Genomic DNA, 27,343 nt, shown 5'->3' with positions numbered 1-27,343 from the left:
TTCTGTAGTCTTAACCTAGATAAATTAAATTACAAAAGCTCTTAAAAAAAAAAAAGGCAGGGAGGGGAGGAGACAGGACACAAAGCAGTGAAATCAAAGCAACTCTGCCTTAAGGCTGCAGAGATATCCTTATCTTATCCTGCTGTTTCTAGGTATTGAAAAACATATGGCTCACCTTTAGGGGCAGTCCCCAAACAGTGGGAGATGTTGCATCCCATCTGTGCTGCAGCAACTGGAGGTGCAATTACAAGGTGAATTGAGGACGCCAGGATGACTGTGTTTAAACTCATTTCTGGTTTACTGGGGGTAGGGTGGTGGGGCACACTTGATTTGGGTGGGGTTTTTTAGTTACCATATCCATGTGCCTCACAACTGAACATAGGTACTACTGGAGGGGTAATTGTTTTGAGGAATCTGGGCAGTTTGATTTAGGAATAAAAACTTAGGATCCTTAATATTGTGAAAAGAAAAGAAAGGAGCAAAACCTAAGAATGAAGGCATTTCTCTGTCTCCCACGTTTTATTCTGGCAGCAGCTGAACTGGCTGAATAGGCTCCCATCCCCCACTGTCCATAACTGTTCAGTATTGCTCCCATGAGATTTAGTTGGTTGTGTAGTCACTCCCTAACCTGTTTTGCTCACTGTAATATAGCTTAGTTTAACCACTTTTCAACACCAACTCTCTGAACTCTTTTAATAAGACTCATTTTGATATGAGCAGTTAATTCCACAGATACTGAGGGGCAAGAGTGTTCAGCAGAAGTGTAAGTGAAGAGTGATTACTAGAAACAAGGGAATAAGACTACACCAGGGAAGCTTCACTCAGAACAAGAAGCATGACAACAGCCTGAAATTATACACTGTGGTGGTTAGAATGGGGAATATAGCTAGACTTTGTGCTACCCTGGTAAAAATGAACTTTTTAATACCTGACCCCCAAAATTCCTAAGACAAGCTTCTAAGCCTGTGCCTCACAATTTCCTTAAACAATTTCAAAGGCCAAGGCAAAAAATTACTTAACACCTTGCATCTTACTAAAACACTTAAATATAAATAAAATCTGTAAACTGAGATGCAAAAATACTCTTAATGATATTTTTTTGATTTCTCTAATTCTTCTTTGATTCCAGTGAGTCTTTTGCAATTAGATCCTTCTTTTCCTGCTAAAGTAATAGAAGAAAACCACTCATTATAATGAAGACTGAATATTCATACCCAGCCATAGGCATCAGCATCCATATACATACACTTAAGCTGGAATCAAAGTTAAGTGGCCTGAACATCCCTGACATGTTCTGTCATGAAATGAAAGGTTCTGTTTCATTTAACATAGCACAATAAAAGCAGATATCTATCTGGGCTAATACTCGCTCTCAATTTTCATAGTTCTGTCAATTTGCAGAAGGAGAGTTTAGCTTCCAAGATGAAAAGACTGACAGGCTTCTGAACTGCAGGCCACTTCCCTTTCAGTTTGAAGTCAATGGTAATTGCACTTTAGAGACCCTGGGAAAAATCACCTTTTAATGCTGGCTAAAAGTAGCATTACATACTGGCTGCATAAAACTCACTGCTATAAAATGTAAATGAAGGTGCAGTGTTATATTAGGGCATACACACACATATACAAATTTAAGCAGTCTGCATTGTAATGTGAGTTATTGTCGTCATCTGCATGACTTTCAGATGTTCTGAATTTATTACTTTAGCATTTCAAGAACCAGAACTACTATTTATTGAACAGACCTAGGAGAATTTATTTAATGAAATTAATGCACAAGTAAGCATTAAACAGTGTGAGACACTTCATGGTGCTGGAAATAATAGAAGGTTTTCCCTTTCCATTCTTAAGCTCCTTGCAAGGTCCTTGCAAGCTTTCAAGAACTGATGTTTGCAGCAACATCATTTGGGTTTTTGTTTGTTTTGGGTTTTGTTGTTGTTGTTGTTTTTTAATTAGAGTGCTGACACTTGATTCAGATTTCTTTTCCTAATGGCTCTGTAACATACTTGGTGAACTGTACTATGTCTGAACATACCATGAAATAGAGACCATGAATCATTTGGGTAACCCTTTACTAGTACTAAGATCTTGAGTACTCTTTCTGTGTGTCCCTTCAATGACGTACAGTCTAGAGAATCATTAAAAATCTGCCAGCTTCAGAAGCTAAAATACCTCTTAAAGTAGATAGAAAATTGAAATAAAAGAAAGCAAGGACGGCTAGATCATAGTATTTATGGTGTGAGAATTGCATTAAAGCATAGAATAACATCTATGTTCATTAAAGAAGTTTGTCCTAATTTCATTACACGAACTTTTCTCATATATACTAGTGAAAATTCTCATGTGTCCTTTCAAAAGTGATGAATTTTGTCTCAGAGGTATGGACATCCATTTCCTCCTATAAGGCATACGATGAGATGGCTATTATCAACCATCAGGTTAATCAGATTAAGGAGTCAACTGGACTAAAATTTAGAGATGTTACTTCCTATAATATGCAGGTGGTAATTTTGAGGGTTTTCTCCCTGAAATTTTACTTCTGCTGCTGACTCTTACAGTATTTTATTAAAAAGGTCAGATGTGTTGCAGTTACCGAGGTTCCTGGCCAACTCAGAGGGCTGGACTCCTCAGACCAAGGCCCAGACTGGTGCTGTTTACCACCAAGTCTGTGTGATGTTTGTTGAAGGTTTATTTCATCTGTGTGTTTGAAATGCTCAGGTTTTTCACAGCCTTGTTCGCTGCAGATTAATTCAGGTTCCTGCTCTTCTTTTCATTTAGTGTATTTCTCCAGCCAGTATTCTCTGCTGCGTTTTTCATATCCAGGCAATATAACTTATTAATCTGTCATGCATTTTAATTGGGGGAAGATTAAAATTCACATAGTTAAACTGTAATTTAATTTACTATAAATAGTTTTTACTCCTGTATCTTTACAATGATTTAGGTTAAAGGAAAAGGTCATGTTGAAAGGTAATCTGCAGTATAACAGAAGCATTCTGTATCTTTAGCTGTCAGTCTTAGCTTTGTTACAGTTGCTTGACCAGCATAAGCTTTCTATGATCAGAATGAATGCCTCATGGTGATACCTTTAAGACCTTGGATCTGTCTAAATTCAACATGTGAGTTTGTGCTCTAATGTTTTTCATTAAGCTCCTTATTTTCTATATAAATAGCACAACAAGCATGTTTAATTTTACTATGGAGAGATTATTGTTGTAGGATCATATGACAGTTCCTATTGGAAAGGACTTTGGGAGGTCTCTCATCCAACACCCAACTCAAAGCAGAGCCAGCTTTGGGGTTAGTCCCAGCTATTCTGGGTCTGGTCCAGTCAGGAGTCCGAAGATGGAGACTTCACAGAAGTCGTCTTGAAAGAAAATTCATTATGTTCCTAATGCTGAAGATAATACTTACTGAATATAAGAATATGACTTTGAAATGGATCTTACAAACGAGTGTTCTCTTTGTAGATAAACGTTTTAGATCACTTCTGCTATGCTTTTTAGAACAGACATTTATTTGCACTCATAAAACCCTCTGCGTTTTCACAGTGTCTGCTTGGCATGCTGTATCCTTCCAAGTGTACACTTCCTTCCATACAAAGTATGGAAGTTAGTAGACTATGACTCCAGCTGTAAGTTTTATTCTTAGATAATTCCTCTCTCCTCAAACTCTTTTTTTCTGCATCTATAGAAGAAACTTCAATAATTCAGTGTTGTAACCATTTAACTATAAAGCTGCTGTATATTTGCCCCTGATTTAAAGGGAGGAATCTGTATATGTAATAATTCTGGAAGTGCTTTAAAGAGATATCATTTACCTCAAGAATTAAAGAATTGTCTCAGAATTAATACCCAGTTAATTCAACTTCACTGATGATATAGCCAGCTTCTTCATAAACCAGACAAACGAAGGCAATATTACATTCTTTCCTTGACAAAGATGGTTTCTTACTTAGAAAATTCAGGACCATGATCTGTTTTATTAAAAATGGCTAAAAACAGGAGAAGATTTTTTGACATTTTTTACTTCAGAATGTTCTTTTGATTAGATCTCACGTTTGTTCTGCTCAGTACCGCTGCCTTTCAAAAGAGTTTGTGTTAACAGGAGTGTGAAATTCTGTATTTCATGTGAAAGGATGACTGACAGGTGTTGAGGTTTGTATGGGCCGGGGCAGCCCTTGCTCAGGATGCTCTCTGCCCGTTTGTGGGAGTAGAAAACACAGGAGCTGAGGCTGGGAAGGAAGAGGCTGTCTTTGAACGGTGGGGAAGTTGGCTGCCTGATGTGCAAGTGTCAGTGTCTCTGGGATGAGTTTTCCAGTTTCAGGCTGGGGGGAAGGAGTGGGTGGAGAGTGCATGTGAAACTGAGATTTCTGCTCCAGGGTTCACATGAAGAAATCTCAAACAACACAGTTTTTAATAAAAACTCAGTACTTTACCTGGCTGTGTGATTGCATTTTTGAAAATGAGGTCTGGTAATGTCCAAGTAGCTGCAGTTCCTTGTCCCTGTTCTGAGATGGATGGTTAGTGCTGCTCCTGGGAAGTGCTGACTGTACCTCATCTTGCTGCTGCTGCTTGATCCGCAGGCTAGATCAGTTTAGATCACTGAATATATTTTAGTTACCCATTTCATTGCTAAATTTTCAAGTATAGCTTTTATATTTACTTTTTGAATTCATACTGATGGCCATCTTTCCAGGTAAAAGGATGAGGCCACGGGTTAACTTTAATCTGTAGTACTATTTTTAAGAGAATTTATGAATGCTGGTGGTTGGCTTTACTACAAGCATATTGTTTAGGCTCGTAGAAGTACAAGGAGTCCTTTCTTCTTGTTTTACTGTTTTGCAACATCAAAATTTTCTGTGCCCATGATAACATCCAGAGGAAATAAACAGATGAAACAATGCTACCACTCTAGCTGGATTCCAAGCCAGAATACTTATTATTGACTGCAAAATAGTGGCTCTAGAAGCAGCACACTTTTAAAAGCCCCTCTTTTTTCACATCTTCCTACTGCTTATTACTAGCTTTGTGCCTTTTTATTTCCTGTCCCACAACTTGTTAGAAAGGAAGCATAAGAGTATAACATCCTAGAGTAATTTCGTCATCGTTTAAAAGAATTTGATGAGAATTTAACATTTTTGCAATTACTTGATTTTCACAGCATGGCACTTTTTGGAAGACTTTGCCTGCAGTCTCCAGAATTTCAGCCTCTGCAGGCCTGGAAATACAAGCCACATGGATAAAATGGTTTTCGTTACAACTTTAGAAAATTCTGCCTAATAAAGAAAATTTTTGTACTTTTATGAGAATTCTCTAACAGCTTGCAAAGCGCTTAGGTCTGTGGCAGCATGATGGGCAGTTCAAGTCTATTTGAATATAATTCAGACAGCTTTAATTTGTTTTTGTCACCCATTCTTTAGAAATATGTACAAGAAGAAAATATCATGGAGAAATTTTAGCTCAGCATCTGTAGACAAGCCATCTTCAGGAAGGATGCCCTGAAAATTCTCCCTTCTTATGCAAACTTCTCTAAATATTTGAATGGCTGAAAAACTGTGTTTGTGTGTTTCTCTACTAATTTTGGCATCGTACAGTTCCATAATGCATACATTTCACTTCCATTTTCTGCCTGATGGCTCCAGCATTTTGTACTTAGTGGGCTAATCAAACAAATGACATTGTGCAGTACTGGGAAGAGTTGAGTGTGTTTTATGTCTGGTTCTCTCCCCACTCTAATACAGGTTTTTCCTTTGCAAAAAGGTACCCCATAAAGCACAAACCAAAATGTGGGCTTGAGAAATATTATTAGTAGAATGGGTCCATAGTGCCAGTGATTCAGTCATCTGTCAGCCTGATAAATGGATTAGTGTAAGAGGTGTTCCAGTGGGGAAATGCAGCCCATAGGGCTTCCAGCTAATTATATTTAAGTTGTTTAGTACTGCTGGGAAGCAGCATCCAGGCAATTACTGAAAGCTTTGATGCAGTGTGCACTATTAGAGTGTGCATTCAGAAACTCATTACCCTTTGGTGCTTGTGTTGGATGGATTCTAGGAAGTTGACATGAAACAGAGAACAGGAATCAATAACTAGAAAGGCATTTTAGTTAGCTTCTGATCCATTTCCTGATTCAGCAGCTTCTAGCCTAGAGCATTTAATACAATTGCTGTAATGTAAGGGGAAAATGTGACTTAAATATATTAATTACTGCATAGATATATGCATCTTGTTTCAGTGATGTGTGTAGCTGAAGTTCCACTCAAGACAAAGTTTCAAAAGGTCCTCTGGGGACGAAGTGCTGCCCAAATCCCATGTGACATGTCCCAACTGCCTCTCATCTCTGTTCCTCCTAAGCTGACTGTAGTAACTTCTCCTAAAGCCTGACTGTATTGATGCCTCCTCAACATAAAGGTTGTATTACCACAGTGTCCATCATATCCCACCTTAAAAATCTCTTGGAAACTACAGTTAATCCAAACCAAAGCTGATGATATTGGCGACATATCAAACATAATGGCAAAATATTAAACCTTGTTTAAGAAAATTGTACTGGCTCTGTCTCTTTGCCATGGGCTGCAATTCACATCAGTGATGCACCCTGAGAAAACTCAACATTCAAATGTGGGAAACAGCAAATCCTTTCACGTACTAAACTGCAGTTGTGTACCTCCAAAATGTGCACGGCTGAAAGCTATGCAGCATGCGCACAACTGGGGCAAAAAAGACTTCAGAGTTCATTTCTCTAGGTTAAAAACACAGATCTACTCAGGGCAAAAGTTAAATTATTGAATTAAATGAAATTTTTGAATTAAATGAGTTTGTGTGGGTTTCTTTTTAATCTTGCTCTCGCTTTTAAATCAGATAATGGTGACTGTTAGGAGCCATGCAGAGGAGGCTGCATTTCTTCTTTTCTGATTCTTCTTCCATCCTTTTGCCTGAGGTAGAGCTAAACAGGCAAATGAGAGGATTACACTTCAATGCTTCTAAAGAGGATAATTCTGTCCCACCTATCTACAGTATCAAAGATTTAATAATTAAACTACTTTCTTTATGTTTCCATCACAACAGTCCTAGACATGCTGTGGGATTTGTTTCATGTTTTATGAAGTTCAGCAGAAATCTCATGAGTTACTGTCGAGAGAGAAGTTTGGTTTTTTTCTTTTTTAAAATATGCATTTGTTTATTAGAAAAATGGCATTCGGTTTGCCTGAGGGTTGGTAAAATAAATGTTATACTATTTGGTATGTGTAAATCTTTCTGATAAAAAATTGCCAGAATTGCTGTGTTGTAGGCCACAGCACCCATGACTCTGTCTGGGTACTGTAAAAAATTCTCTTACAGTACTCAGCATTTGCAGTCTCGGTACCTGCCATGGTTGCTGACAGCTAAGCTTTTCATAAATTCATTATTACCACTGAAAGTTCAGGCCCATCAAATAATGGTAGATAACTCATGTATCTCCTGTCTCTGAAATATTACATGTAGAGAGAATATCTACTACCCTCAAATATATACCTGAAGCAGAAAAAACGTAAAACTGTTCAAGCACCTGTACAGGCAAAGTGTTGACAGTGGTAAACGATTATGAGCATTTGATGCTGTAACTGTGTCTTCCAATCTGGCCAAGACTGGTTGGATTTGAGTCACTCTTTGGGTTGCTAAGAGTTAATTTCTCTCTGGAGGAGGATTTGTAAAAGGGGTAGCAGAATATAGCCAAAGTGACAGGACCGTGCTTCTGAAATTCTTAATTTCATGATGTCCACGAGCTTTGGCAGAGTTAGTTAAGGTGAAACATGAGAGGAGTTTCCATTTGCAGTTTTGTTTTCCCTGGAGATACTTGCTTCAAAGTGGCAGCCCAGATTCCATGAGCTACACCTGAAAGACTGATATATTCTGGGGTGAGGCTTTCAAGTCTAAGTGTTTTAAGATTTTGTGGGAAGAAATGGATTATTTCTGAGCCTATTTTTGTCGCTTTGGCTCAGATTTTACCATGGGGAAGCTTTGCACTATACTGTAATGAAGATTTATTTCAAAGTTGCTGTTCTGATTTTTGACTGATTCATGACTTTGTTTCCTTTGTCAAATCTGAGTGTTTGTCTATGGTAGATTTAAAATAAAAAGCCTTTCTTAACTTCCTCTGGAGGAAGCGGCTGTGGGGGAATGATAGATATGTAGGGATTTTTTTATCATAGCAAGCCATTAAATAGTGTTTATTTACTCTATAAGACCTTAGGGCAAATACATTAATATTCAGGGATTGTGTGGGTTTTTCTGAACAGAGTTTGCAGTTCCACCACAGAGATACTCTGTGCAAACACCACAGAGAAACCTGGTGTGTTGTGCTCCAAGTCGTGGTCCTGGTTTCTGCTCCATGGGACTGCAGTGTCATCCATGATCCATGTGCAGAGCACTTGCTGGTCATGCCCCAGGGGAGCCACAGCTGTGCTTGTACCAATGTGATTATATTTATATATAATGTTAATCCATAAAGAAACTAAAACCCTAGCACATCAGCAGGAGTTTTGCAAATGTTGGAATGTTCTCTTTGCTGATTTGTACGCTTTTTAAGAATTGCTTTAGAAAATACATTTTAGGTTAGTTTTTGTAGATGGGTGGCGTTATTATTGATGTCCAGCTAGAATCTTCTGTGTAGTCATGGTTTACTACAAGTATACTCCCCCAGGGGTAGTTTGAAAATATTAAAGCTGTTTATCAATTTGAAAGGAAGCAAAATATTTGTGTCGTGCACTAGGTATCCTGCATTTCTTCCCAGAGATTTAGTGAAATCTCTGGAAACTGCTTTGTAATTCAGTGTTTGTTGAAGATTAGCATTTAAACTTTCCAGTGCCTCTCAAAGCCAGAAAGGAGGGAGGATAGTAAATTAATTTTAATAATTAATTTTAATAATTTTAATAATTTTAATAATTAAATTAATACCCAATTAATGTTTTTTTCATTATGAAACAGAGGTAAGAGAAATGCACTGAAACAGAATAGTTATGACATTGGTTTGGTTTCTCCTCATCTATGTTGTTTAGTAAAAAGAAATAAAATTATTTAGCTGAAATTGTGCAGCAATATTGCTTAAACATAGAATGGAAAAATAATACAGCATCTAAATCTATTTAGAAGAATTGAATAGGATTTACTAAATTATCTTCACAAATGATGTGACTAATTACTCCGAGTTTAAATCAAGGGTAAAACTACTATATTAGTTAGGTGCTCTTAGCCCTGGCCACCTGCACAGCTGACAATTTCAAGTGCCTCCTATAAATCTGGCCCTCAGTGTCAGTTTACTAAAGTCGCCCAGGTGCTTGGAAAAGGTAAACAACATATGAAGCAAAGGATAAATGAAATGTTTCATCTGTGGCCTACCAGGGGCAGCCCCACATTCAGCCCTCCTTTGAGGGACATCACTTTGTTGGCTTCTCGGTGTGGATGGTGCTCTGCAGCTTGGCACTGACACTGGGCTTGTTCAGCCCTGTCCTGGCTGGCGCTGCAGGGACGGGGTGGAAGGAAATGTTTCTGTTCTTCAATTAAATCGGCACTTCTGATGTAAACGGAGTGGTTGATAAGTTAGTTGATACTTCAACTGCCTGCATGGGAGTTGGAGTCAGGATTTCCCATGGTTTTGCTTCGTGGAGGTTGTGTCCAGTGGAGTAAGAGAATGCATTTGCACTGTTTGGTTGACTTTTGTGTTTTCAAACTTAGTGCAAATCTAAAGTCAAACCATGTGTAGCAGATTTACAATTAGTAAAAATGAGTGAAATTCTTAAACTTTTATTTTTGGTTGATATTTAAACACGGTTATATTTCCTGGCTGCTTAGCAGCTCAAGCCATAGAACAGCAACAGCACCAGTGCTAGTCAAATTAGAACTTCTAATATCTCTCCATATCTCTTGCTTTTAAGGGATGAAATTTTTTAAGTTTGCAAACTGTGAGACCACTTCAGTGCAACATTTAGACCATTTCTTGGTTTGTTTCTGTTCCTTCTCCCATTGTCCCTTTTATAAGAAGCCCATGTTCGTTTCGTGTCCAGAGCGAGGCTGCTTCTCTTTGCAGGGAGAGAGCTGGAAGAGCACTGCTGTGGGCCCACAGCTGGAGTTTGGCTGAGGTGGGGAACGGCTTGGCCAACGCACTGACACACCCTGATGAGGTTTTTCTGCACAGAAAGCTTACTGCCTGTAGGGGTGGGACTGGCAAGTAGTTAATAACATGAAGTGCTGTTATTTATTGCTCTATGCACAGATTCAGAGGGCATCATTTGTATTGAATGCCTTCAGTCATCTTCCTGATGCCCTGAGTGACCCTTGTGAAGAGAGCTCCTCTGCTGTGCTCTTGTGACTGAGTTCTTTCAGCTCATGGAGGAAAGATTAAGCTCCCTAAATTAGAAGCCATAATATTATTCACAGCAGAACTCGATCCACCTGCCTCTGGAATTCTCTGAGTCTTTGTCTATCGATATGAAACCCAGTAACTTGTATATGACTACAAGGTATCTTATATTTTCACAAAAAATCCCACTAAAGCTTGATATCAACAAAAGGAGAATCTCTGTGTTCTCCTTTGGATAGCTGCAGTAATGGTTAGTCACAGGTTATGAAAAGCATATTCTTTGTTTCTCATTTGAATTTGGTGTCAGCTTCCAGATGCTTACTTGTTTTATGCATACCCTTCTTTGCTAGATTAACAACCTGGTTGGCACTTAGAATATTCTCCCCATGTAAATACTTAATGCTGTAATTAGGTCATCTTATCTTTTTCGATGATAAATTATACAAGTTGAACTCTCCAGATATTTCATACTAAAGTATTTTCTACAGTTTTCCAGTCACTTTTGCAGTTATATTCTGTGATCCCTGGTGGTGGGGGTTTTTTCAGTTTTTTCCTAAATTGTGAAGACCTTATCCTATTATAAGTAGGCATAGGTAGTAATGCTATTACCAAGGAAAGTTTAAAAGAACATTTTCTGTCTTTGCATACTGTTTATTTCAAAGCTCATATTAGTACTTAATTCTGTATGAAATCACATTTGAAGAAACTCTTTTGTTGTTGAGTGAAACCTTATGGATAGGGACATCTGCTAGCAGGGCAAGTTATTGGAATCATCTATACATTCTCTCGCCCAGTCATAAGGGAAATGTCTATAACTTTTCAGTGTCACTGACACTTATAGGTAATAAAATAATAATAAAGAAATTGTATCTTTTTACTTCTAGTATGTTTCTTTCCCTTTGTTTTTTACTTTTTCAGTAGAGAGCTAGTATGAACTTTTTTACCCAGGGGTTGTCTGGTAACCAAAGTTGGACTTATTAAAGGCTTTGATTAGCTCTTCCAGCCCGTGTTACCAGTGCTGCCTGCACTGATGCCTTCTGCCTTCTCTGTAGCATCAAAGGAAGATGAATAGCCTTTAAGTGATCCTGTCACTGATAAAAACCACCAGGGATCCAGTTTGTAAGATTTGTAAACAGAACAGATGAAAACATGACCCAACCAATTTAGGAGTATAATTATGATAGAAAGTATTCATAGAATTTCTTCAATAGCCATGCTTCCATCTCCAGCACTACAATATGAGTATCTGGTATTCTATAGTGTCCTTTATACTCCATAAATCTTGCAGAAGCCTACAGTACAGATATTTTTTTGTTATTTGACATGAGAGCAGCCTCACTATGCGTTAATTGGTGTTGCATAGCATAATTAGATAGATATTAGAAATAATATAACTCTTAACAGTTTTGCCATAAGACATGGAGAAGTTGTAACAGAAAAATCCTCTAATTGTTGCTTGGGTTTTCAGATTTTGTATTTGCACACAGTTATGCTTCTTGAGTATGTTATATTTTTTGCATAAACATATTATGCTCTCCAGAAAAATTAGATGGGAGACAAGTCATGGGTTCCTCAAGTCTGGCAGTCTTCAAGGCCAGGTTGGATGGGAATTTGAGCAAGATGGGAATTTGTGGAAGATGTCCCTGCCCATGGCAGGGGGGTTGGAACTATATGATCTTTAAGATCTATACCAATCCAAACCATTCTATGAATCTATAATTAAAAAAAAAAGATGGGATGGAGAGATGAGAATAATCATCTCAGAATGCCATCTGAGAATTAGATAGGTAATTAAATAGGTAGCCACATAGATGGAGATTTGTATGTATTCAGTAGATTAACTCAGAAAAACTATGGACTTCTAGCTGATGTCTTGATAATACTTTGTGATGTTTAAATAGGCATTTATTGTCCCTTGTGTAGTCATTCACCTCTAACTAAAATAGCTGTAACTTCTTCTGAAGTGAGTAGTTGTATTTGGTTAGATGGTGTACTTGTCTCCCAGTAAACTAAATGAGAACATGTTGTAGTACTGCAGACTGAGAATTAGAACTGGATTTGTGAAAGCTTCTTCTGATGATGTGTTTAAGTATGTAATTTATTAAATGGATTATATAAGAAAATGATATTTAATATCTAGTTGTTCGGTTTAACTTGAGATGGTAACTGACTACTACAGAGCTACTTGCTTGCTTCCCATAGACATCCCAGTGGGATGGGGAGGAGAATCAGAAAAAGGTAAAACCCATGTGTTAAGATGAGTTTAATAATTGAAATAAAGTAAAATGTAGTAATAATAATAATAATAATAATGATTATTATTATTATTGTTATTATTATTAAAAGAGAGATAACAAAACAAGGGTAATAAAACCCAAAAAGGACAAGTGATGCACAATACAAGTGCTCACCACCTGCTGACCAATGCCCAGTCCATTCCCAAGCAGCAGATAGCCCTTCCCAGCCAACTCCTCCCAGTTTATATACTGGACATGAAATTCTGTGGTATGGATTATCCTTTTGGCCAGATCAGGTCAGCTGTCCTGACCATGCTCCCTCCTGGCTTCTTGTGCACCTGCTCACTGGCAGAGCATGAGACACTGAAAAGTCCTTAGGTTAGGGTAAGCACTGCTCAGCAACAACTGAAAGCATCAGTGTGTTATCAACATTGTTCTCATAGTGAAACAAAAATACAGCACTGTACCACCTACTAGGAAGAAAATTAACTCTGTCCCCAACAAAACCAGGACAATAGTTTTAAAAGCTGTCAGACATTTGTGTGGGAGAGGATAATTAATTTTAAAAGTCTCCAATGAATATCTCATTTCACTTTACAACATTTAATTATTAGATTATATAGACATAAATTAAGCATAAGACTTAAGGCTTGAAACAGACGAGTAGGAAACTAGTCAAGATACATGGTGCTCACATGGCAGAAGAAATGAGAAATAAGGCTTTACTCATCACGTTGTTGGCAGGCATGGAAAAGCCTGTAAATAGGTTTATTATTGCAGAAGAATGTCAGGCTGTCTTTCCTGTTTGATTTTCATAAATTCTTGCCCTTAGACTTTCCTGCAAAAACATCCAAGGTGATTTCTTTTGCCTGCTTAATTCCTCTTGCTCAGAAGTGGTGCTCAGTCAGGTCCCACTGGAAGCTTTCTGAGGGAGCACTTCTGTGTGCACCCCCCTGTTCTGAGGCAGCGCTCTGGTGTTTCAGTCCTGTCCTCAGCAGTGGTTCTGGGTGAATTGTTTGCTGTTGTTATGCCTGACCAGAGATGCCGAAAATTGTTGAGCCAAGCTCAGAGTGTATTAGGATTCTTCCAGGTTCCTGAAAAAGTGCACACCTTTGCGCAGGGCTGTGTGTCACTGGGGCTTGCCCTTCTCCAAATCTTTCTGTGATGGGTATTGGGTTTTTTCCCCTTCAGGTTCTGCCAAAGCTCTTAACTTGGGACCTTGTACCTTGGTGAATGCCAAAAGCAAAAGGGGCCAAATCCTTGTGTTTTGAGGAGGTGGTGGACTCTGTGCCATCCTGACGGGTACCTCTGTCTCTCATTGCAGCCCTCTCAGCTGTCAGATGTGGTGATCTCCATGGTAACTCAAACCCCCAGACTCTTGACAGCAGCCTGCGAGGAGCAGCATTCAGCAGCTCAGGGGTCTCACGACCAGGTAAGCCAAAAGGAATTGCCAAATAAGAGGTTACCTCCAGTGCACTGTTTCCTGTCCAGCTGCCTTTCGGATTTCTCCCTGGTGAAGCCACCCAAGCAGTTGGTTCCTGTGCATGTACCACTGCTGTCTTTTACTGCTACAGCTGCCCAGCTGTCTTGGTAGAGGCATTTGATAAAAAATCTACATTTATCCAGGATTGCTTTTTAAGCTCCAGATTGAAGAAGCAAAACAAAGAAGCACTCTACTATTCTTTAAGTGGCTTTGCTGTTAAGTAATTGCTGTGGTAGGAAATCACCCCAAAATGTAAGAGCCATCTTACCAGTGCAGCTACACCAGCAGCAGTACTGCCCAGCCTCTAACATTAGTCCTGAGCAATCTTACTCTCCTGCAGTGCATCAGGGACTGTTAGCATGTTCATGGAACATTCACTGGTGCTCTGCAGCCTTTTTGAGTTGCTGCTGTGCTCTTTTCACACAAGTTTCTAAGTTCCTTGCTGTGCTAATAGCAGCATGTGGGGCATTCTGGGTAACATCTGAGGAAGGTGCAGACTTCTTCCCCTTTTGTGGTGAATTATGGAGAAAGAACAAAATCTTTGCTACTTTCGGGAAAGCAGTGTGGGAACTATGCAGCTGTATTGACTATACATTCCGGTACCACTCATGCTGTGAATGAAAGTAATATCTCTGGTCCTATGCACTTAAATGCTGGGGAGGTTTTTTACTCCTTTTTGTTGTAAGGTTTCACAGTCATTTGTATTGAATTGTTTCCATACCATGAAGATTGTATGTCTTTTGTAGAGTTCTTGGTTTCTATTTGCTGTTTTCTGGATGTTACCTGCATTGTTTCTTTCCTGGTTGCAATCTAAGTCCAATTGGTTGGAATATGCTGTCTCCATTGTACAAAGAAATCCATATTGTTCTGAATAACCACTCTGCTACCTTTATTAGCCAGTTTGACATTTTTGGGGCCATAACTGCTATCAACACTATTTACTTTTGTATCATTGATGATGCTCTTAAATAATGTTAAGCAAATACTGGACCTTTTTATTGGACTAACACAGAGCCCTTCTTCAATTGTTCTTTCCTGTTAGCAGCTACTCTTTTATATCTATATCTTAAGTCACATTTGATGATACTGATAATAATTTCTTATTCTGATTTTTTTTGGCTGTATGGTAACTGCTATTCAAAAATCTGTGTGTTTCATTTAAGGAGTAACTTCTGTTACTCCTCAAACTCTCTGTTTCTTACCAAGTTTCTATAAAGTGATGTTGACTGGCATCAGTTTTATTCATGTAACTTCACAGTGAATTTATTCTTAATTGGTTTGCTGGTTATTTTGCCTGAGATTAATAATGACTTGAGCTCTATAACTGCCGAGATCATACTACTTACCATCCTCAAATATTGGCAGAAAATGCTAGAAGTTCTACAGAATTTCTTCGGTGTTCCAAAGTGTGCTGTAAATTAGCATCATTGAAATGATACTCCCCCAAATACTTTTAAGACTCCAAGGCACAAATTATCAGTGTTTGCTAATTTAAAGTAGTCTTTTAACAATTGTTTTGATTACTAATAGCCTCCTTATCTGTAAAAAATGCTTTTTCTACTTATAGAGAAGCAAATATATGTTTAGGGTTTTTTGCATAGTGTGTATTCCTTTAGAACGTGAATCAGAAGCTGCAGACCTTCTGCTTTCTTTTCTGTTTTATTTAGACCAAGTTTTCCTATTGGAATTAATTTCTAGCTGAGTTGTTTTTATTGGGTTTTTAGTGTGTAATCTATATTTCAGTGTAATTATACCCATAACCCAGAATTGGAGTGTGATTTTTTTTGCCACAGTTCACCCTTCTCAGACTATATAATTGTCACCTTTGGTCCCTGGCAGTGGAGTAGGGAGAGTCTTTCCACATTTTCACTCCTGTGCTCTCCCAAATGCAAAATTTTTCTCTAGTTTACTGGGCCAATGAACTTCCATGCTTGTTACTATCTGAACTTTACATATTGAATGCAGAGGCCCAGAGTGTAATTATATTTTTTGTATATGAAAAAGTATTGTAGGAATAAAATTTAGGAGTGCCTAATGCGTTACTATTGACTGTGTGGCATTGCTAGCGTAGGCCTCACAGATGGACATCCTTTGTAGTTCTTCTCTTGTTTTACCAGTATGTGCTTAAACAGATCACCCAGTTCTCTGATATGGTTTAGTGGTTTGCTTTATCTCGTTTTGCCAACATTATATCCTTCTGGGACCTGCTGGCATGGTATCTATATTAATTCAAGAGCTTGACACTCTGGCTTATCAGTAATTTTGAGAGATAATGGTGCCAATAATGTAAAGTACCCTCCTCTGTTTCTTTTTGTCTGTCTCTTTTCCATAAGAGTTAGAAGACTGGTATTAATGTTTCACTTCATGGAGATCTCCCCAGCTGTTTTGAGTGATAACTACGCAAAATGTCTCCTAAACAAGACTTTACAGCCTCTCTTGCCTGTTTCCTTGGCTTTTGTTCTTCTCTGGCTCAGGTGTTTGTTTATATGTAGGGTTGAGTTTGTATTGCATCTGTTTCTCTAACACCTCCCAGACATGAGAGGTTTCTAGTCTGCCCTAGGTTATCCTTAAACAAAAACTAACCACATGTTGGTGAGATGAATTTTATTTCCTAAGTAGGGCTCCTTCTCACCAGACACACAGCCAATAATTGATCATCAATCTTTTTGCTTTCTGTCACTCTGAAGATCAGATCTTCAGAATTTCTTTCACATTTTCCTGCTGAAACATGCAGCTTGTCTTCACTAGCCAGAAATTTGTAACAAGGATTGAGTACATGCTTTAGCACTTTCTGTCTCATTGTGTCATTGAGACTTTCCTCTCTGCAGGAGAAGTCTCTGAGCAATCTGGAGACAATGCAGAGAGAAAATCTCAGTTTTCAAAGAAAGATGCTCAAGGAAAATGTTGTGTAGATTCCTGGCATTAAATGTTACAGGAACTCCTTGTTGGATTTTGGAGATTTCTTAGGAGCAACAGTGCAAATCTGCTCAGGCAGTTCTGTAGTGATTGTTTATCTGAACCAGACAGAGAAAACCCAAAAGCAGACAAAAACATGATGATCTTACAAAGTTGTTAATAATTTTTAGTAGATCTTCTTTTATGCCTGAGAATGGACCACAGAAATTTCTGCAGTCGTGTCTTACTTGTTTGGTTGCTTGAATTAGGCCAACAATTTGTACATGATAAGTGTCAGACCACTTTAATATGTTCCACTACGGGTAGGCACCAAACTTATTTCCTCAAGTTAGTTGTGGCTTTTGAAAATCATGGCCAAAATCACTATGTAGACTAACCAAAATATGTTTTAACAAAATCTAGTCATGTTAATTTTGTCTTACGCGTTCTTGCTGTCATTGTTGTTTGTTATGGCTGTGATGGGGGTGACAATGACAAGAGTTTGGCTTTATCAAGATTGTGTGTGATATGTTGTATAAATGCATTGGGAATTACGGTATTTTCACTAGAAAACCTTGTCAAAAGCAAGATGAAACAGAGATGAGGCAAAATTAGATGTCGAAAAATGAAAGGTTGGACAAGTTTAGTTAGAAAAAGTAGGTGTATGCACATGATACCTGGGAAGAAACAGATCACCCTTTGCTAATTTGATGTTTATTGTATGAGTTAGTTGCTTTGAATTTAAGATGGATAGGATGTAGTGGAAGATACTTCAAACATATCAGTGTATCAGCAGGTTTCTGTTGCTCAAGAAGCTTGCCATAGGTGCAGTTTAAGAATGTCACAAATCAAATGTGGTAGGGAAAGTTGTGACTGTTGTTGGTAAAAGTACAAAGGCACACATTAACATAAGAAAATGTTCATAATTTTTTAATGAAAATATTTCCAAAACAGTACTTTTTCAGAAGCATTCATTGTTTGTGATTGAGAAGAATGTTTTGTTATATATGTCACCACTAAGATGTTTTATTTTGATGAAATGCATATCCTGTTTTTGCCTAAGAACATTGTATTCAAGGAAAGTAAAAGAAATTAAAATCAAAAAGTTGGCTTTGAGTTTGAAAAGTACCGTAATATACCAATGCATACTGTTCCCTAAAAACTTTAATAATTTGTTACAATTATTGATTTTTCATCCTCTGTTGAAATTTATTTGGAACTTTTAAAATGGTACTGCACAGGCAGAAAATACAGAGGCTTTCTGTATGTTAACAACAGTTGCTGTTGGCACCTAATCCCACCAAATCATTTTATTGGTCATTTAGATTTATGGACTAGAAAAATCAGTCTGCTTTTAAACAATATCCTTTATACTTCTTGGGTTTACTTAATAAGCTCTGTATTGATTTTGATTTCTAAAATGGTTTTTCAAGTATGGTCATCAAATAATATTACACCTATGGGCATACCCATGAACTACTCCCCCTCTGACTACTCAGCATTTACTATTCATAGTGTGGTTATTCTTAGAAGTCACGTGGCACATGTTCTGTTCACTGAAAAACAGTGAATTGTTGTAATAGTATTTTTTTAAATAACATGAACATTCTCTAAAATTTGCAGCTGTTTCATGGCTAAAGGAGAGCTTTATTTATATAATCTCTAATACTTCTCTTGTTACTTGGTGAATCATGGTTAACTGAACTGTGATTTTATTCATGAAATATTTCTTATTCAGTATTTTTTGGCCTATCAGCAAAGTCAGAAAAAAGTAGTATCTAGCTAGAACATGAACTTGTGTATTTTACACCTTTACATGGTGCTGAGAGATGAGGAAACTGTTTCTGTGTTGGCCAACTTCTGAGCTACTTGTTTTGAGCCTTTCTTTTATGCAATAGGGTTTTAAACTACTGCTAGTGGAATGAGATTATTGCTCTTTATCTTTTAAAATCTTTCTTCTTTGACATAGCTAGGGTTCCAAGGAAGTACTTTGATGACAGTGAAGAGGATGCTAGCATTCCAAAATGAGAGGGGTAAAATGCCTCATCGATTTTTAAACCAAACAGAACAGACTGTTCTTTCAACGAGTTGTTTCTCTCTAAATTAAGCCTTGGAAAGGTGTAGGATCTGTATTTCTATTTATGTTTTTGTATGAGCTTTGTTTTAATGGAACATGAATATAATTTATGGATAAACATACCCTTATGTAGATAGTACATGCTAAAGATTTGTACTCCATATACAGATTAGCATCAGTTAATTTGGGAAGAAATTCCATCCTCAATCAGCCTTTGAACATTTTCACATGGTATTTTACTGTCTAATCTTCACTCTAAATGCTGTAATTGAAAAGAAATAAAACTATTTTTTCTCAAAAGTTTATTCAAAATAGTGGTGAGAGTTAAGCTGTAGTTCTTTGGTGTGAACTGGAGATATTTCAGGTGTCATTAATCAGAATGGAATTTCAAGCATATCATCACTTAAACACTGAGATCACGGGTAACGTGAATTGTGTTTATCATGAACCTACATCAGTTTAAATAAACTTAGCTCAACTGATGCATGCATAAATTAATTTCCCTTTTATCTAGCCTACTTGCAGTCCTAATAAACACAATAATCAGTCATAACTGCCTTCTTCATTAATATGATTGTATATTTCTGATCAAGGAAAATATAAAATAATATGTCTCTAGTCCTTACCCACTTTACTCCAGAGTCAAGTTCTCTGGATATAATGATTCACCTTAATAATTTTTACATTCCTGGACAGAAAAAACAAACATATTTGGTTGGTTGGTTGTTTTTTTTAGTTTGTATGTTTAAAGGATGATTATATTCAACATTGTACAACTAAAGAACTATAAGATATTTTGGTTTCTCTGCAACACAGAAAAGAATGGCAGTTGGACTGAGAGAACTCGTTGTAAACACAAGGGCAATGATAGCATGTTTAGAAAGGTTTGTACTGAAGTAATGTATACTCATCCTTTTTAGTAATAGCTAGTTTGAGGTCACTGGCACCTTTGTTACTGATTCCAGGAAGTCCAGGATCCTGGCTAGGCATTTTCTCTCTTAGCTCAAATGTATGCATGTATGGCCAAACTTCACGAACGCAGATTTGGGAAGGGCTGTCCCCACGTGGGTGTGCCCTTCCAGCCTGTGCAGTGGATTTTAGGTGAGGCTCAGCGTGCGCAGAACTGGCCCCACCGTTTCAGTCCTGAGGTTCATCTGCCACGGCCGAGCGAGCTTGGACAGTGCCAGTGAAGTCCTCAGGACTGTCTACAGCACCCGGCATTTCCCAGGAGGTCTCCCATCCAAGTACTAATCCGGGGCTGACCCTGCTTAGCTTCCGAGATCTGACGGGATCGGATGTCAGGGAGGCATTTAACTGCCCTAGCTGAAATATAAAGTGCTGAAATATAAAGTACCAAGCAAAAAGTGAGTTTAGCTTCATGTAAGATACTAGAAAAAGTCCAAACAATTAAAACTTCCCTTTAGGTTACTATTTGAAAACTACCTTAATGGATTAGCTAATTCCCTCTATTCTGACACAGAACTGAAAGTGGCCTGCAAATAGTACTTTTAACTTTTATGCTGAACTATTTACATTATATATCATCTATGATATTTTAATTAGATACATATATAGTATATCACACATTTAATTACTTTAGATAGGCAATTATGAAAATGTATAATATGTGAAAGATCAACTTGCAATTTATTTACAGTAGTATTTTACAGCTTCTTAATATACTTTAGCCTTTATCAACAAATTCTGCCTTTTGCAACTGCAAAAGGCATCAAGGCAAACTGGTGTTCTAGCTGGTTTGTCTTTAAAATGTTTTTTCAGAATATGTTCCATTAAGTGCAGTTGACAAGATTAGAAAAACAGCAGTTTTCTTGAGATGTGTTGCTACCATAGTAGTTAATGGCAATTTCTTCACTGCTAGTTCAGAAATACTGTTCTGCATAAAGGTATAGCAAGGAGTTGCTTCAAAATTGTGTGTAAGTACATCCTGAGCAGTCAAATGCTGCTTCTGGTATCCTAGATTAAGGATGCTGCTGCAGTTTCTGCCTCCTCTGCTCAACATTGATGGCAAACCAAAATTAGTTTGGGGAAATGTTGGTGATCAAGTGTAGCTGCTGGCTTTTATACAGGAGTTCAAACACATGGCCCATGTAACTCAAACTAGACTTTAAAAGTGCTAATCATCTTGCCTTATTACTAGTAAGTTCAATATTAAAGACTTAATATTAGAATATCTTCTTATGTCTGTAGAGAAATTAAATTCAGAAAATATGCTTATTTGTCCTTGAGCTTTCAAGTTATGAACTTTATTCCAAAAAAGATTTGACGTGAATATATTTTTACATTGAGATGGATATTTTCCTCAATATTAAAAATTGAGCATCATAATGCAAAAGTTATTCTTTTACTGGCACAAAAGAAGGATGTGGAGCACCTTTTTGAATAAACATTGTAATAAGGTGTTAAGCAAAAGTGTTTCTGCTTGTTACTTACGTGTTTCCATTACATGAATGTGGATATTAAATATCTTTGGTCATTTCAGGGTCAGTAATTTGACCTCCAATGTAAATTAATCCCATGTAATATATATATTACTTTAGATTTTAGAACAATAACCTCATTTAACACTGCAAGTTTCATAAATTTTTTTCAAATTTTTATTTTTTGAGTCAAAGGTTCAGCTGTGATAAAATATAATTAAGTGTAAACTTGTATCTGATATGGCCATGAGGTCTTTTAGCCATGTTTTTAGAAAACATTGGTTCAAACCCTTCCAGATAACATGCTATCATTCCAATTATCTGTTCATTTCCTTATTTTAAAGAATTTAGCTTTATGTCAAGCTATTAAACATAGTGGAATGATTCTGTTTTAATCAATATGTGTTGATATATCTGTGTTTAGTAGTAAACTGAAGAATCTGTTTTCCCTTTTAGCATATGCATGCATTTGATTGCTCTCTATATACTGATAGATTTTTGTAAATTATCTGTTTACAGAGTAAACTCAAATATTTTGAATTTATTTTCATTAGATAATGTTTTGGACGTCTGTTAATATATACAGGCTTTGCAAGCTCAAAAAGTGGAAGTTCCCCCTATAAGTAGGTGCTTAAAACTATGCAAAGATCATTTAAAAGAAAGTTATAAATACTTTATCAATGTCTAAAAAAATAACGCTAGGCCAGAGCAGCAGAAGTCAAGGAAGCAAAGCTGTATGTGGTGTCATCAGTCGGGACAGTGCTCTGAGGAATGAGGAAGAGAATCGGTAGAAGTAGTTGGGTCAGGGAAGTGAGGTGAAAAGGGAGGAAGGGGAGTGCTCTGAGGAGGAATGGCTGGAAGGCCAAAGCCTGGGAATCCTCTGGGTTTCTCTGCTCTAAAGAGGCTTCATTAGCTTGTGTGGCCAGATTTGAAGAATGAGGGAGAACTTGGTATTAAACCTGTTGTTATTGCCTATTATCATGTATAAATGAAAATTTGCCAAGTCTTTACCCCCCTTTTTTTCCTATGAACTAACAATCTTTTTTACATTAACTTCAATGAAGTCATATTTTGAGAATTTACAGAATCTGCTTACTCGGAATTGCCATTTATCTTACAAAGATTATTTCAGTCATTCCCCCAAGCTTTCATGGTGCCCTGTGTCCCAGAGCTTTGTTCTTGCTGTGGCCACCTGTCCTGTAATCAGTGTCTGCTCTCGTCTTGCGTGCAGCGCTTTGGGGAAAGAGTGCATGAGCTTTGCTGGAGTCACACCTCTTTGCATATGTTTCTCTTGACTTTTAAGTCAAGTTTGGTTTAGAGTGAGTATTAAGACCTCATTGATAGGTAATGGTTTGCATCATTATATTATGTTTTGTGTTCCTAACATTTTGACACAAGGGTATTGGAGACAAATGAGATTGCATTTGTATTGATTTGAACTGTTGTTGCTATGCAGCGGAAGAATTGTATGTCCCTTTGAAAGAGAGAGTAAAACAGGAGTAGCCTTGCTTTTACAGAGATGGAAGAAATAAAATTTCTGGTACTGTGGCATATTTGTTACTACTGGAGTTGATTTGTTGATGAAATCTTTCAGGCACATGTTTTTTGCTGTGGCTTTGTCCAGGTTGCTTTACTGAAGTCAGTCCCAGGGATTGTTTACATAATTTTAATTATGGTTTTTGGTGACTTAGAGGGAATTTGCTTGGCAGATTCATTCATCATGTGATTATTTTGTGTTCTAGAAACTTGTGTTATTCTCTTTACTGAAATTTTTTTTGTCTTGGGGAGATAATAGGGGCTTAAAATGGGTGGTTAGCTATAAAGCTTGCAAACACAGCAGATTTCAGTGTCTCTTCTGTGAAGATGTTACCTCGGAAGGCAGGTGCAGAGCTGTTCGCTGCAGTCAGACGTGATCGCTCTGTTCTAAATTAAATCTGCCCGTGATGGTTAGCATGGAGGTAATCAAATCACTTGCGCCATTTGATCTGGTCCCATCGCCTTTCATTATCAAAGCCCATTTAAACTGCTTTAAGCTAGAACTGAACTGATAAAACAGATAAATTCATGTATCTGTGGTCACATTTTCTACTGTTGTATTGTGTATTGTTTGAGGCGAAAAACCAGGCATGAAACAGCCTAAAACCAATGATAGTTTATTGCATAATGTACCTTGTTATCTGAGCAGTTCTATTAATTTAGCCACTCTTGGTTTTGTTTTGAACAATGCAGAATGTCTTTTCATTACCTTGGAATGTTTTTAGCTGTTACAGAAGATAAAAATTAAAATTCTGCCCTTAGAAATTATCTCGTTCCCTTCTGGATCATAGGCAATATGTGAGAAGTTGTTGGGCCATTGCTTTAATAGCACAGTGACTTTTTTCTCCTAGTAATTTGAATTTAACAGTTGAAAACAAAAGTCATTTCCTGTGGATGGTGTGTAATCTCACATAACTAATGGGCTTTTCAGCCCAGCATTGGAATAAAACCAGTTGATGCTCTGTTACCCCCATCCCCATTTGTGTTACACCTGATCTGTACTGTGAATGTTAACTAAACACACCTGGAAGCAAAAAAGGACTGGGCTATTAGTAGAATTCATATGAACCTCTTACTTCCAATGCATTTGTGAAAAACTATAATTATTAGTTTTGGTTTGCTTATCAGTGGCGTTTGATTGTTGATAATGCTCAGGTTTGAATTCTGCTGTTGAGTTGGTGCCATCTGCAATACTTTTGATCTGGCAGCTAAGGAAATCAACCCTTTGGAGGTGAAGTAGCTATTGGGACTTGATTCCTGATTAGTTTTCCAGGCATTTCTAATGCTTTTTCATCTAATTAGTAAATCAGTACTTAAATTAGGCCCACCAAGCTGAAATAGAGGTCAAAGGATGTGGTGAAGACTTTATTAAAACAAGATGTGGTTGCTTACTGTATGCAGTGCAGATGTGACTGGATTTTGCAGATGCCCAGAACTTGGGAAGGGGTTGTCAAGGGTGCATCTTTCTTCTGAGTCAGTTTAAACAACAGCTGAAGTTATTTACCTCTTGGAGCTGGAAGAACAGTTGAAGTAGTTCTGAATACATAAAGATTCAGGAGGAGGGGAAGCAATTGCAAACTGAGTTTCCGTGTGCTGTGCTTAATGGTATACCATGTTTTGAAAGGTTTGAATTGAGTGTTGAGCTTGCTGAAACAAACCATTACTCACCTCATGTTGAAAGGGCATTTAATGACATTAAAGGCTAAGTTATGGGTTTGAATTTGCATGTGGATTTTGGAAATTACCAGCATGGCTCGTAGCTTGGATATCTTTCCTATAAGAGTATCTTTGTCAAATACTGCTGCTGGTGCACATGGTAACAAGTGCATTTACTGCTTTTTGAATATTAGTCAAAGTCCAGACTGATGAAAGACAGTCAGGTGAACTCACCTTCTCTGTGAAGCAGACAAATGGTTGAATAAGTTTCAGATACAGCTGTTAGTATCTATCTATGGCAACAACACTTAAAAAAGGGGTATTGAGTTATTGTCCCTACAGATTAGAGAAAATTTCACTTTGACATAGCTTCTTATTGGCAGAAAGAAGGAGAACCACAACAGGTTGACCTTTGGTTTCCCAATGTCAATTTTATTCCTACTGAATATGGAAATAACATAATGAAGAGCAACATAAATTCTCAAGTCTATAGTGCCATTTGTTCAAATAGGTTTGCAGGCCATACCAGCAAGAAGTGCAAAACCTGGCTGGTCAGGCTGTATTAAATCTGCCCAGCCATGCCTGAGCTGCTCACAGTGGAGTTCTCCTATTCCCTGAGTGGTGTGCAGCCTCCTGGGGTCTCCTGCACTGTGGTGGCAGCTGCAGCTCCCCAGGCTTTCTGCTTTTGGCTGTCAGGCACTCATAGGGGTTTCAGTAAGGAACAAATTGCAAGGCATATGAATACCATTTTTGTATTGTTGGACTTCATCTTAAAGGTCTTTTCCAACCTAAATGATTATATGATTTTATGTAGTACTTTTGGCTCCAGCCCTTCTACTGCCTGCATAACCTGGCAAAATTAAGTATGATTTCTTGTGTTATTTTTTATGCTACAAATATTTCCAGGTTTAAGCATTCAGTAAAAAGTGACTGATATCAAAACTAGGCAGGTGACAGTGATCATCATCTCTCCCTTCTCCCCCCCTTTTTGTATTTTACTGTCAGTTATCTAATTAATGCTACTTAATATAGAGGAAGTCAGGTGCTGATTTCAGCAGATACTGCAAATAGTGCCAGGTGTAGTCAACTGTGTCTCGGAAATAGAAAACTGCAAAGTTTCAACCACCCCAGTGTAAAGATTCTGAATACCCCAAACCGTGATGCGAAACGGGGAAATTTTAAAAACATAACAAAGAAACGATAAAAGATAAAAATAATCATGGGCTGTGACATATGAAAGAGTGAGTTTAGAAATAAATCCATTTTTTGTGCACTTATATGTAGTCCCTGCATCCCTCCTCTTCTTGCTTGTAAACTGTGCCTCCCTTAGACCTGAAAGCATTGAGGTTGAGTAGCACAGCATCACTCTGTTATGCCCCTGCTTCACTTGAGAGCCATAAAGTCTCATCCTCTACTTAAATAGCTCCAGTGGGCTTAGCTGAGAGCTTTAACTGAAAGTTCTTTGGGAAAGAGGCTTTGCCTTTACATCTCCTGTCAGAGGAACTTACCATATTATGCAGCAGTTAAAAAGTAACTTCTACTACCAGCAATGAAAACAAAGGAAGCAAAAAGATCAAGAATGTGTGTTTCTGCAGTTGCTGAAAAATGGATTATACTTTTAGCATTTCATTTTCTTCCACTAATAAAAGTGTTTCTGCTTTTATTTTGTTGCTTTTCTGAAAAATGAACAGAGGAAACATGGAGATAAGCAATTGTAAAGGGAATTTTTGGTTGTCTAAGTGCACGCACAAATTAGATTTCCCCTCCCCTGTTTCTTCTGGCTATCTGCCAGATAATAGTCTGAATTAACAGGAAGCTGGAAGGTTGGGAGTGTGACGAAATTCAATCAACCTTGAATTCAAAGTCAGGGTTAGGTTTTTTATTATTATGATGATGATGTATCTCAAAGGGAATTTTGACAGTGAAAATACGTGGTGGTTTATATCCTTTGATAAAATTTGGATTTTGTTTCATTTTTTTCTGTACATTTTGTCCAGCTAATTACCGTGAAACACTGATGAGATGAGTGAATCCTAAGTGAGCTGTTATAAAGCCGTTTACAGTGGGCTCTCAGTAAAAAGATGAAGTTGTATTTCCCAAGGTTGCAGAGTAGGAATTGAAATTTAAATGTAATTTTTGGGAACCAGGCTTTAGCCTAAACTGCTTCGTTTCTCTCATGATTTTGAATTACAAAACGTACTTCATTAGGGTAATATGGAACAAGGTTGAAATATTTTCTCTTAATTTCAGTATTCAAATGATGATTTTACTCACAAACATGTTGTGGTTCAAAATAAATGTAGTAATTTTTAGTACTGCAGATGTTTTTATTTGTCTGGCATAGGGATTGTACAAGACCAAACATAAGACTTGATAGCAAAGGATTATATCTCTGAATAAATACTGTTTTTCTCTATGGGTGCTGGTGGCTCTTACTAAATTTTGTGATATTCCAAGCTTTTAAGGCAAGGTGGATTATATAGGATGTGAAAACAAATATGTTTCTTTTTAACACATTTTTCAGCTAATTAAACAGACTAACAATTTGTAACTAGTCTCTGGATTTACTGTGGGTTTCATTTACTGTCCAACTCACTAGTAAGCGTGGCCAAAATACACTATTTAAGCTGAAAGCTTAGGAATGATTGTGAAATGCTAGTGAAATTTTTTCTAAACAATTTCTCTT

General features: G+C 37.4%; 1 protein-coding gene across 4 annotated transcripts in view; it reads left to right on the top strand.

Moving 5' to 3' along the window:
- Window positions 1-27,343, top strand: part of TBL1X (transducin beta like 1 X-linked) — a 197,314-nt gene that overhangs the window by 94,156 nt on the left and 75,815 nt on the right. For all 4 annotated transcript variants that reach the window (XM_071564429.1, XM_071564605.1, XM_071564692.1 and 1 more), the window contains one exon: window positions 13,897-14,004. The gene's annotated coding sequence lies outside the window, so the exon portion shown is untranslated. The remainder of the gene's footprint in view (window positions 1-13,896; window positions 14,005-27,343) is intronic.

Source organism: Pithys albifrons, chromosome 1 (genome assembly GCF_047495875.1).
Source record: "Pithys albifrons albifrons isolate INPA30051 chromosome 1, PitAlb_v1, whole genome shotgun sequence".
Classification (NCBI taxonomy): domain Eukaryota; kingdom Metazoa; phylum Chordata; class Aves; order Passeriformes; family Thamnophilidae; genus Pithys; species Pithys albifrons.
Note: the sequence above shows the minus strand (reverse complement) of the source record. Positions and strands in the feature narration are given on the sequence as shown.